The sequence below is a fragment of the Cicer arietinum genome, chromosome 6 (assembly GCF_000331145.2).
Source record: "Cicer arietinum cultivar CDC Frontier isolate Library 1 chromosome 6, Cicar.CDCFrontier_v2.0, whole genome shotgun sequence".
Lineage (NCBI taxonomy): Eukaryota > Viridiplantae > Streptophyta > Magnoliopsida > Fabales > Fabaceae > Cicer > Cicer arietinum.
Window position 1 is genome coordinate 14,724,242 of NC_021165.2, and position 10,744 is coordinate 14,734,985.

General features: G+C 26.5%; 1 pseudogene; it reads right to left on the bottom strand.

Moving 5' to 3' along the window:
- Positions 1 to 9,724: 9,724 nt before the first annotated feature.
- On the bottom strand, positions 9,725 to 10,744 carry LOC101491268 (berberine bridge enzyme-like 3; annotated as a pseudogene).

The following is a 10,744-nucleotide window of genomic DNA, read 5'->3' on the forward strand; positions in this document are numbered from 1 at the left end:
GTACTTTTATTTTATTTTCTTTTTAATCATTTATCATAATATTATTGCTTTAGACTATAATTCTCGTTATAAAACTCCTTGATATGTTTACTAATATACTAATTTATTTAATTTAGTCTTCTATTTTTTTTTGTCTAAATAATCTTTTTTTTTACTAAATAATCCTCTTTTATTTTTTTACTAAATAATCCTCTTTTTTTTTTTTTTGACTAAATAGAAATGTCTAATATTATGTTTGACTAAAAAAATGTCTAATCTTCGTTTTGGAAATATTGAGATGAATGGAAAAAAAAAATTATTATTTTATTTTTAACATTAGTTCAGTTTTTTGTTAAATAGTTAGGTAGTAAATTTTGCTTTTAATAAAGAGTTTGAACTTATCTGTTGTCAATGACCACATACTTTCAAATAGTTAGAAACTGTTCCAAATCCAAATTCTCTTAAGAAGTACTACTGCATTTCCATAAATACGAAAAAGGTTTGCATCAATTTAATAATTTATTAAATATAAAATATAATTTTATCAATAATAAAAATAATATATATATATATAAAGAAATTTTTTAAAATAAGTATTACTTTAACTTTTAAGTTTGAATATAATCTTTTACATTAATATTTGATAACAGAAATTTACTAAATATTTATTATATATCTCTCTCTTATATTTAAATAATTTTTAAATTATTAAATTGATGCAAAATAGTCAGACAACCAATTATAAATTTTTTTAAATATTTAAATTATTATTAATTTTTATATTATTAAATTATATAATATTATTTGTTTATTCTTTTACGAATTCGTATCCAAAAGTTTTCAGAATTTACAAGTTGCTTCTTAAAAATTTGCAAAATAGGCCTTCATCTTTTTTAAAATTTTAATTTTGACCCAAGTTTAATTTTCATTTTTGTCCCAAAACTTTTAAAATTTATTTAAAAATATAACTTTAAATAAACATTTGTTCAATCCAAACAAAAATATATAAATAAAGAAAATACAATTCTAACATTTGAATTGTTTAGAATATTAAATTTAGTAGTATTTTCAATTATTTCATTCAAACACACTTTTAGGTAATTATGGAATTTGAGTGGTGTATAAAAATAAATAGAAGTATTTAAATAGGTCATTTAAGTTGCAAAACATTAATAAATTCTTATCATTATTTTATACAAATTGTTCCCATGATCCTTTAAGCTATTTATTGTAACAAATAGTTCTTCATGGTTTTGTGTTTCCAAATTGATATTTTAATTTTCATAACATTAACTAATTTAGAAAAGTTCTATTTTTTGTTATACTGACTAGTTAGAAATTGTGATGTTTCTTTTGACCATGAGAGTAAAACAAACATTTTAGCTTTATCGTATTGTAAAGAAGGATTTTAAAATGATTATTGATATAATTATAGAAAACAAATAATAACAAGTGACTTTAAAAAGTTGTTAAGAAATTAAAAATGAAAGAAGTCAACTGAAAATGTATTGAAATTTGTATTTTTAAGTCTCTTAAAAATTGAGGAACTATTTTTTTTATCTTAAGAGAAATGTGCTAGGTATTTAATTCAATATTTGATCAAAACTCTAAGCACATTTCTTCATTCTTGACTTATATGTTTGTTTGATTTTCCTATAGTTTTATCGAGAGATAAATGTTGTCAGGTTAGTATTTGCATCTTTGTAGGGTACACTGCTAATCAACATTTTTTATAATAAATTACTTATCTTCTTTAGAATTTTTTTATTAGTTATATTATTAGTTTATTGCTTCATTCACATGTTCTTTAGTGCACTTTCTATAGTTTCATATGTAACATTGAATAGACTTGGTCTCTATCAACTTGGTTTTCCAGAGTAAGGTTTAAAGAGTTTCTACCTTCGTGATCTCTTACGTCTATTGATTAATTAATGTTTTTCTTAAATATTGACGATATTTGAATTTTATAATTTTGTAATTTTGTTATAAATAGTTAATTTTGTAACAAATATGTTTGTATAGTTAGATTTATATATCTTATTTTAAATTTGAATTCGTAATTTTATTGTAAAACTAATTATGGTGAAATTAGGTGATTTAATTATGATAATAGAAGAAGATAAATTCAATCATATTTAGAAAAAGAATGATACATAAATATATGAGTTTAATACACAATATATTATTTCTCTTATAAGAAAAATAATTATTTCTTTATGAATTGATATTACAACCTTTATATTATTTATGTTTTGTAGGTATACTATGTTCATATCTAAAAAAATTATGAGGATCAACCTTTGTTTTGACATTAAATAATCTACTAAAATTATCTTTAAAATATTTGGTTTCATAAACTTTAGAAATCCTCATTTTGGTGACATTACTTGGAAGATTGACACCATTATCAACATCTCTGTAATTAAAAAATGTTTTCCTCAGAGAATTTGAAACAAAAGGTGTCATAAATTTAAGAAAAGATCTGGAAAAAGAAGATAAAACCAATCATATTTAGAAGAAGAATGATATGTAAATATATGAGTTTAATGCAAAATATAGGCTAAATTACATTTGTGGTCCCTTAACTTAATTTCAGGTAACGTTTTAGTCTTTTATCTTTGTTTTTTTTTCCTGACTTGATCCTTTATTTTAATTTTAAGTGACAATTTGATATTTTATGTTTTAAAATTTCAACAATGTTATCCTTCTTTATACAAAAATTCAAAAAAAATTCAAACAAAACTCATAAAATTAATTATATTCTTCAATATAATACAAATTTCATCAAATTCGTAATGCAAATCTTCAAATAAACTCATTTTTTCATACTTTATTTGATATTGTTAGGAATAAATGACTAAATCGGGAAGAAAAAAAAAAGATAAAGGATTAAAACATTAACTGAAATTAAGTTAAGGGACCACAAGTGATATTTAGCCCATAATATATTATTTCTCTTATAAGAACAATAATTATTTCTTTATGAATTGATATTACAAAATATATTATTTCTCTTATAAGAAAAATAAATATATATATATATATATATATAGAAAATTTTACAATTAATTAACACTTCCAAAATAGTTCCAATTTATTTTCTTATTTTATCAAACTTATAAAAAAAAATTGTATATCTATATACATTAAAGTAGTGCACATGACACAAAACATAAGACATATGATAATGAATTACACTAATTCGTAAATCTACAAAATAGTAGCTTCCTCTCACACTAACTACTTAACATGCTTATAGATACATCCCTCAGTTTCTATCAAACCACAAAATTGGTCCAAAACATAACACACCATCTATTTTAAAGATTTTGGAGTTCTATTCTAATCTTAAAAATTGAGTCTCAAATAAAACTTGCAATTTTATAATTAATAAAAAAAAATTGATAAAATAAATTTTAGTTTCTATACGCATATCAATCTACATGAGACACTCTACACATATCAATCTACATGATGTACTGTACACATACCAATCTAATGCATATCATTTTCTTAGGTTAATTCATAACAAAAAATTCTACTTGTAAAGTACATTAATTATAGAATCCAAAATTTAGATAACTTTTCAAAAAGAATTTCACTGTTGAGAAGATTTTTAAAAACTCTATTTTTCCCCCCCTTCTTTTTACTTCTCTTTCTCAATTAGTTTACATTTTATCATTAATACTATGGTAAATCACTGAAGAGTTTTTAAACTCTAAAACTCTAACATCGAGTCAAACTCAATTAGTTCATAATATCATAATAAATAAATAAATCAATCATTTCAAATAAATATCCCAACATTCTCACGATTCAATATTTATACCAGCTTCTTAAACCAACATAACAAACTCTTTTCAATTTTCTAAAAAGCAAGACAGAATAAAACATGCTGTAAATTTTAAGCTGTTTTAAACATTAAATAAAATCAGTAGCATAGAATTATTGTTATTTTATAAATCAACAAAAAATCAACTCAATTTAATTTCTTTAAAATAATCAAGAGTAACTCAAAACAAAAGTTATTTTCATCATATAAAATAAGTAAACTTTAACTTCTTCAAAATGTCATTTTTAAAAAATTCTAAGTTCTACCAACCTCTAATATTCAAGAACTACTATTGCTAATAATATAAATTTCATACCATCTAAATCATGACGAACATTCTGAATTGTTTTCAAAATCAATATCAAAACTCTACTCATCTAGATACAACCATCAACACTTTCAAGTGATTTAAAGTTAACATTCACGGTTTAAAATCAATTTTTTTCTTAACACAAGCCAATATAAAATAAAAATAAGAATTTTTTTTAGTCAAAATTAAAACTTTAAACGTAAGAGACATATTTCCTATCTAACTCAAAGTTTATAACGAAACATCTTTTTTTCTCTAAATTGGGTTTCAAAAAAAAAATAATAATTTGTACCTAGTAAAAGTCAATACTTAAATTTTTAAACATATAATTCATACGGAAATCAATGTTTCAATCAATTAGTTATTAGATCAAACACTTTAAACACATACATATCAAAACTAAATATTTTAAATTGATTAAGGGTGAAATATATAGCTGGTCAATTAAAATTATTATTTCCAACTATTTTTTTCTTAACAATAGTGCAAAAATCATAGTTAGGTAGGAAAGCAATAAGCAACAAGTAACTAACATAATCTTGTCAACAATTAAAATTAACTCAAATCTTAACAAGTAATTTTATGATTTATTTACTCACTTAATTAGGAATTTAGGATCCATAACACAATCAGAGTAAGCAATTAATAAACAGTTAATTAGTAATCTCGAAAATATGTATAATAATACAAAAGCATATAATCATTAACACAATTATATAACGGGAAAACCATCATAGTGAAAATAATTATTACACAAGAAAAAACAATTGACACGACTTGTTGTAAAATAATGACCTCTATAGTCTAAAATATATGACAGTTTAAAACAAGATTGATATCATTTTAACAAAAGAACACTATTATTAAACTCATGATCAATCACGGTCCCAAGGAATTGTTTCTAAGCGAAGGTTCACACTTACATGTATTGACTAATTACTAGTCTAGTATACAGTACTGTTCTACGTATTAATCAAGATACATGCATGCCAAATTACCCGTTCAAACGATATTAATGAAAACAGAATACGTCTAGCATGCAATCAAGATTAAACATACAATCATACAATGAAAATAAAGAGTAAGGGTTAGAGAATAGTGCACCACAATTTTATACTGGTTCAGTCGTCAATCAGACGACCTACGTCCAGTCCCGAAATAAAACGATTTCGGCCTTTTTCAATAGAATCTTAGAAAGTGTTTTACAGATGTTCCAGCTCTCTCAGCCTATCAATCTTAAACCTCTCTCTCTCTATTCTATTCCGCAGCCACTGTATCCCAGAGTTTATCTCCAAACTCTTCCAAGATCACAGTAAAGTTTCTTCTTGATGAGCCCTCTCACCAAAGAAGATAACTACCAGTTTCACCACTGGATTTTACCACAGTTCTTTCTTTACAAAACTTTGTTACAGAAAGCATACAAGATGTACGAAGTTTGTCTCAATCACTAGCAATGTATCTCACATAAGAAGCTTGTTGTCCATTTGAGTGTTTGTGAGATCATTCTCTTTTTCTCTCAAGAAGTCTTTTTCAGCTCTCTTTTGATTATGAATAATCGTTGGTTTTGGATCTGAAAAAGTAATATAAAAAATGTTATCAAAGGTTCTTAAGAGTTGTTGAGAAAAAGATTGAAAATTGTTTATATAGTTTCTGAAAAACAACTGATAAATCGATTTCTCAATCGATTCATTAATGTGATAAAGCAGGCTTAATCGATTTCCCAATCGATTATCGAAAGTCTTGTTTTTCTTGAATCTTGAAACTATATAAACTAATCGATTACCTAATCGATTATTTAAATGCACTTTTCAGAAAACTATGTGTAGTTTATATATGAATCGATTGCATAATCGATGTCAGGTGTTTTGTTCCAACAACGAGATCAAAACAATCGATTACGTAGTCGATTCATTAAGTCACATAATCGATGCAGTACTACACATATAGTCGATTTGGCCATATACTAAGAGTTCCCTGTAACTTCCAATATTGTTTCAATCGATTTGCCAATCGATTGTGGTTTAAAACAGGAACTTAGTTTATTTCAAGTAAATCAACGTGTCAATCGATTTGGTAGTATGTGATTTCCAAATCAATTGATACCAAACCTGTCAAAATTGAATTTTTCGCAATGGATTGTCCAATCGATTGTGTTTGTCACAGACCATGTTAATTTTGAAAACTTATTTACACAATCGATTTGCCAATCGATTAGTGTGCTACATGGGTTGGCCTTGTGACTTGTCCAATCGATATATTCAATTAGCTTCAGTCTTTGTGATTGTAACAATCGATGTGCCAATCGATTAGTATGCTAAACGGCTTCTCTCTGACTTGCACAATTTTTATCACTAATTGTGCCAGTCGATTGCCTAATCGATTGTTTAATCACAGACTGTATGTTTTCATATAACCCTTTTACAGAATCGATTGCTTAATCGATTTTTGCAGTAAATATTCCAACTTTTATTGATTCCTTGAGTTCCAAGCAATTGTCTCAAGTATGTAGGGTTGAGTTGTTGTTCCTGCAATCTTACTCAGTTAAAATGTTAGATTTATCATATGATGTATGAACATTGTATGTTTGTTAATTATGTCAAAATTAGGATTAAGAGGACTAAAGTCCAACACGACTGACATTCGTAACACATAATCGACATTCGACCCACTCGGCCTAATTGGATAGACCTGCTCTGATACCACTAATGTGACACCCTAAACCCCAAAATAACATTTATAATAATATATACTAAATTATTTGAAGAAAACTTGCGGCGGATAAAGAATATATGTTAAAGAGAATAAAAACTTTAATATCTAATTTAGGATATCACGTTTATCTAAATACACATGTAACAATTCAACTTTGTTACTCAATTAAAATAATACAATATCAATGAACTTGATTTAACTAGAATTTCTTGATTTAATTCCCAAGACTTACTCGTACTAAGTTTTCATATAAAAAGTCATTTATAATAACATAAGTAAAATACACATTATAACTCTTAATTCCCGATATCACCTATCATAGCGGGGTTTCCCCAAACTTGAACTTCGAGACTCATTAACCTGTAATAACTGCGATTTCGCAAACGCAGGGCCAAGCCAGTCAAACACAAACAACGAATGAGGAGAGTTTTGAAATCATGTTGATAGTATAATATAAATAAGATGAACACACAATTAATCATCAATAAACCATATCACTACACAAACACTCTTCAAGGAAAAACATCACATTATATAGTCAAAATCAAAGAAAATCAATACACTTCACTGTAACATTAAATCATCGTATAAATTATTATCACACATAATACATATTAATCACAACAAAACAATCACAAGAAAATGAAATGCTATGCATGAGCTTAGACTCTACTTCACAGTGTGGTATCATTCTAACTCTGAAGTACTTGGTTAGGAGGCTTGATACTATGCCACCATCCCGGTGGACGAATAATTCAAATTTTCCCTATCCTCATAGATCCCCTCAACTCAACCCGAGACACATATACGTGACAATCGGGGTAAATGTGTGTTGCATAGTAGCTCCCGATATTTAGAGTGCTACCTCCAAGTCACGTAGGAATTCCCCACCCGAATACCTCCAAGGTCTAACAATCTTGCCTTAAGGCTCGACATCAGACCGCCACGATCAGACTCATTCAGTTGTACTTCTCCGGAATCACTAGGCTTGTCATACCCTACCTATATGATGACAAAATAATCTCCACTTCACAAATTCACAATATTTATTTTCTCCCCTCGTTGGTATATGATACTCCATTAAAACCGTAATTTCAAACACAAATTGAAATCACCATTATTTCATCAACTATGAGGTTAATTCCATATTCTCATCACGGTTTAGAACATCACTATCATCATCATCACATAAACTCATCACAAATTTATAGCATCACTATCATCAATCAAACATTATCACAAATATATAACGTCACAATTATTAATCGTACATCATCATCATTACATAAAATTATCACAACACATCCATCTTTTTTTATCACATCACATAAACTCATCTAATCACACATATATAAATTTAATTTGACACCCAATATCACAATAATATAAATATCACACATTCAAATAAATTAAATCAATCAACACCCTACAAATATTTCTATTCTATATTTTAATCTCACAATTTCCATATTTTCATATTAATTAATTTATCCCTCAAAGGGCTACTGCCATACATAGCGAGCATCAGATGAATCGTTGGGAAATACGGTTTTGTCGTTCATCTCACATTATATTACACTCATGAATTCAAACGCTCTCTCACCCCTTACCTTAATTTGACGCTTTCACACACGAATAGGATTTCATGAGTAAACAGCCTTTATTCATTGACTCTTTGTCCATCAATCGATCAAGGAAAACTAAATTCGGTCAAGGAAAATTACCATAAATCAGAAAACCAATCAGTGGATAATTTAGCCACTTTTCCCACGGTCGTTTTAGCGTTGGTTTCACTCAAATTGGACTTGTGGTGAAGGAGAACGGTGCAAAATAACGAATTCTACAAATGGAGAAGTCGGTGTATTTTAGAGAGAAATTGGGGTTGTTAAAATTTTGGAAAATTATGTTTAATGGACTAGTTAAATGAATGAAATAACATACTCAAATTTGGGCAAAAATGGAGAAAGTTTTCTGGACTGTTATCGATCTCCGATGCCAAACGATATGTTGTTGTTGTGTTTCCACTTTGGTTTCAAAGCTGCCCGTCCAATTCCTTTTTTTTTTATTAATAATTAGGGTTCACACATGGTTAAAACTCATTGGTCCCTTTATTTATTTTTAAATAAAACCAATAATTAATAAAACTAATGTTTTAACATTTTTTTCAACATAATTTAATTACTAAATATTTCTAATATTTCCAAACTAAAATTTTATAAAATAAAGTAATAAATCAGTTAAAATATATTAATAATCAAAATCTTCATATTCAAAATAATCACCCTAATGATACTTTTTTTCTTCTAATACTCACATTAAAATACTATCATAATTAGATAATATTCAAAATTATAAAATAAATAAGTATAAAATCAACATTTTATATTAAATACTAAATCATACTAAATATATATATATATATATAATCACAATATCATAATAAGTATATAAAAATATAGAAAACCAAACACAATATTACCACTATCTCAAGATAATTATTTATATAGTAAATAATTAAAATAAAATATATTTAGAATTAAATAAATATAATTAAGTACACATTTACTAATAGTCAAACGCTTAAAAGAATGATATATATTAATTTGGTGTGCGTATATACACGTAAAATCGTATAAATTTTTTTTTCTTTAAAATATATATTACACTAAATATTATTATTTTAAAAAAAAAATATATCAAATAATAAAATATAATATTTCTTATTTATATCGCTCATGTAATCTAGTATATATAAAACTAGCATATCATAAAAATCACCTATATAACGGAAATTAATCACAAAGTTTATTAACATATATTTTATAATAATTTTAACATCAAATTAATTATTTAAAATCCTATTTAATTAATAAAATAGTTTATCATAAAATTTAGGGTGTTACTGTTTTGACATTAACTAATCTACCAAAATCATCTTCAAAATACTTGGATCCATAAACTTTAGAAATCTCCATTTTGGTGACATTACTTGGAAGAATGGCACCAATATTAGCATCTCTGTAATTAAAAAATGCTTCCCTCGAAGAATTTGAAACAAAAGGTGTCATAAATTTAAGAAAAGATATGAAAAAATTGACATGACGTTCAATAGCTCGAGGAGTATCTTCAGACAAATAATTAAGATACTGAATCATGAACAAGTTTCCTTTTCTATGAGGAAATGGTTTAGCTGATGTTGATATCTCATCCATTCTTCCACCATAAGGATTTCATTGCATAAACAAAGTATCACCTTCAATAAACTTTTCAAATATGGCATTAATACCTTCTTTTGGAATTGGTTTCTTCACATAATCTGATTGGCTTTTGAAATAGATTGTTTCAGGCTCTTTTGGTTCATCCAACAATACTTCAAGAGGTGTTCCAATTGGCTTCCCGTACCAAAATAGAGTTGAATTAACCCAAAGCATATGATGACAATCGTTAGTTTTTAAACCCAATTCAGGGAAATTCTCATTAATCAAATGTATAAGTTTTTCAGTTGTACCCAAAAATTGACCAATAAACTTGAACAACTTTTTTACCATCCTTACCTATTTTTACAACTATAGGCTACACTCTAATGAAAAGTTCATCTGGCAATTTTGTTGCAATTAATTGCCATTTATATAGATTGTCAATTGCACCTTCTTCTAAAGTTTTTGTCACATAAAAACAGTAACATTAGAAGGTATATAAACTATATTAATTTTCCATGAAAGAATGACACCAAAACTAGCACCTCCCCCACCTTTTATAGCCCAAAAATGATCTTCCCCCATTGCTTTTCTATCAAGAATATTACCATTAACATCAACAATATTTGCATCAATAATATTATCAACAGAAAGACCAAATTTTCTCATCAGATTTCCATACCCACCACCTGGAAAATGACCCCCAACACCCAT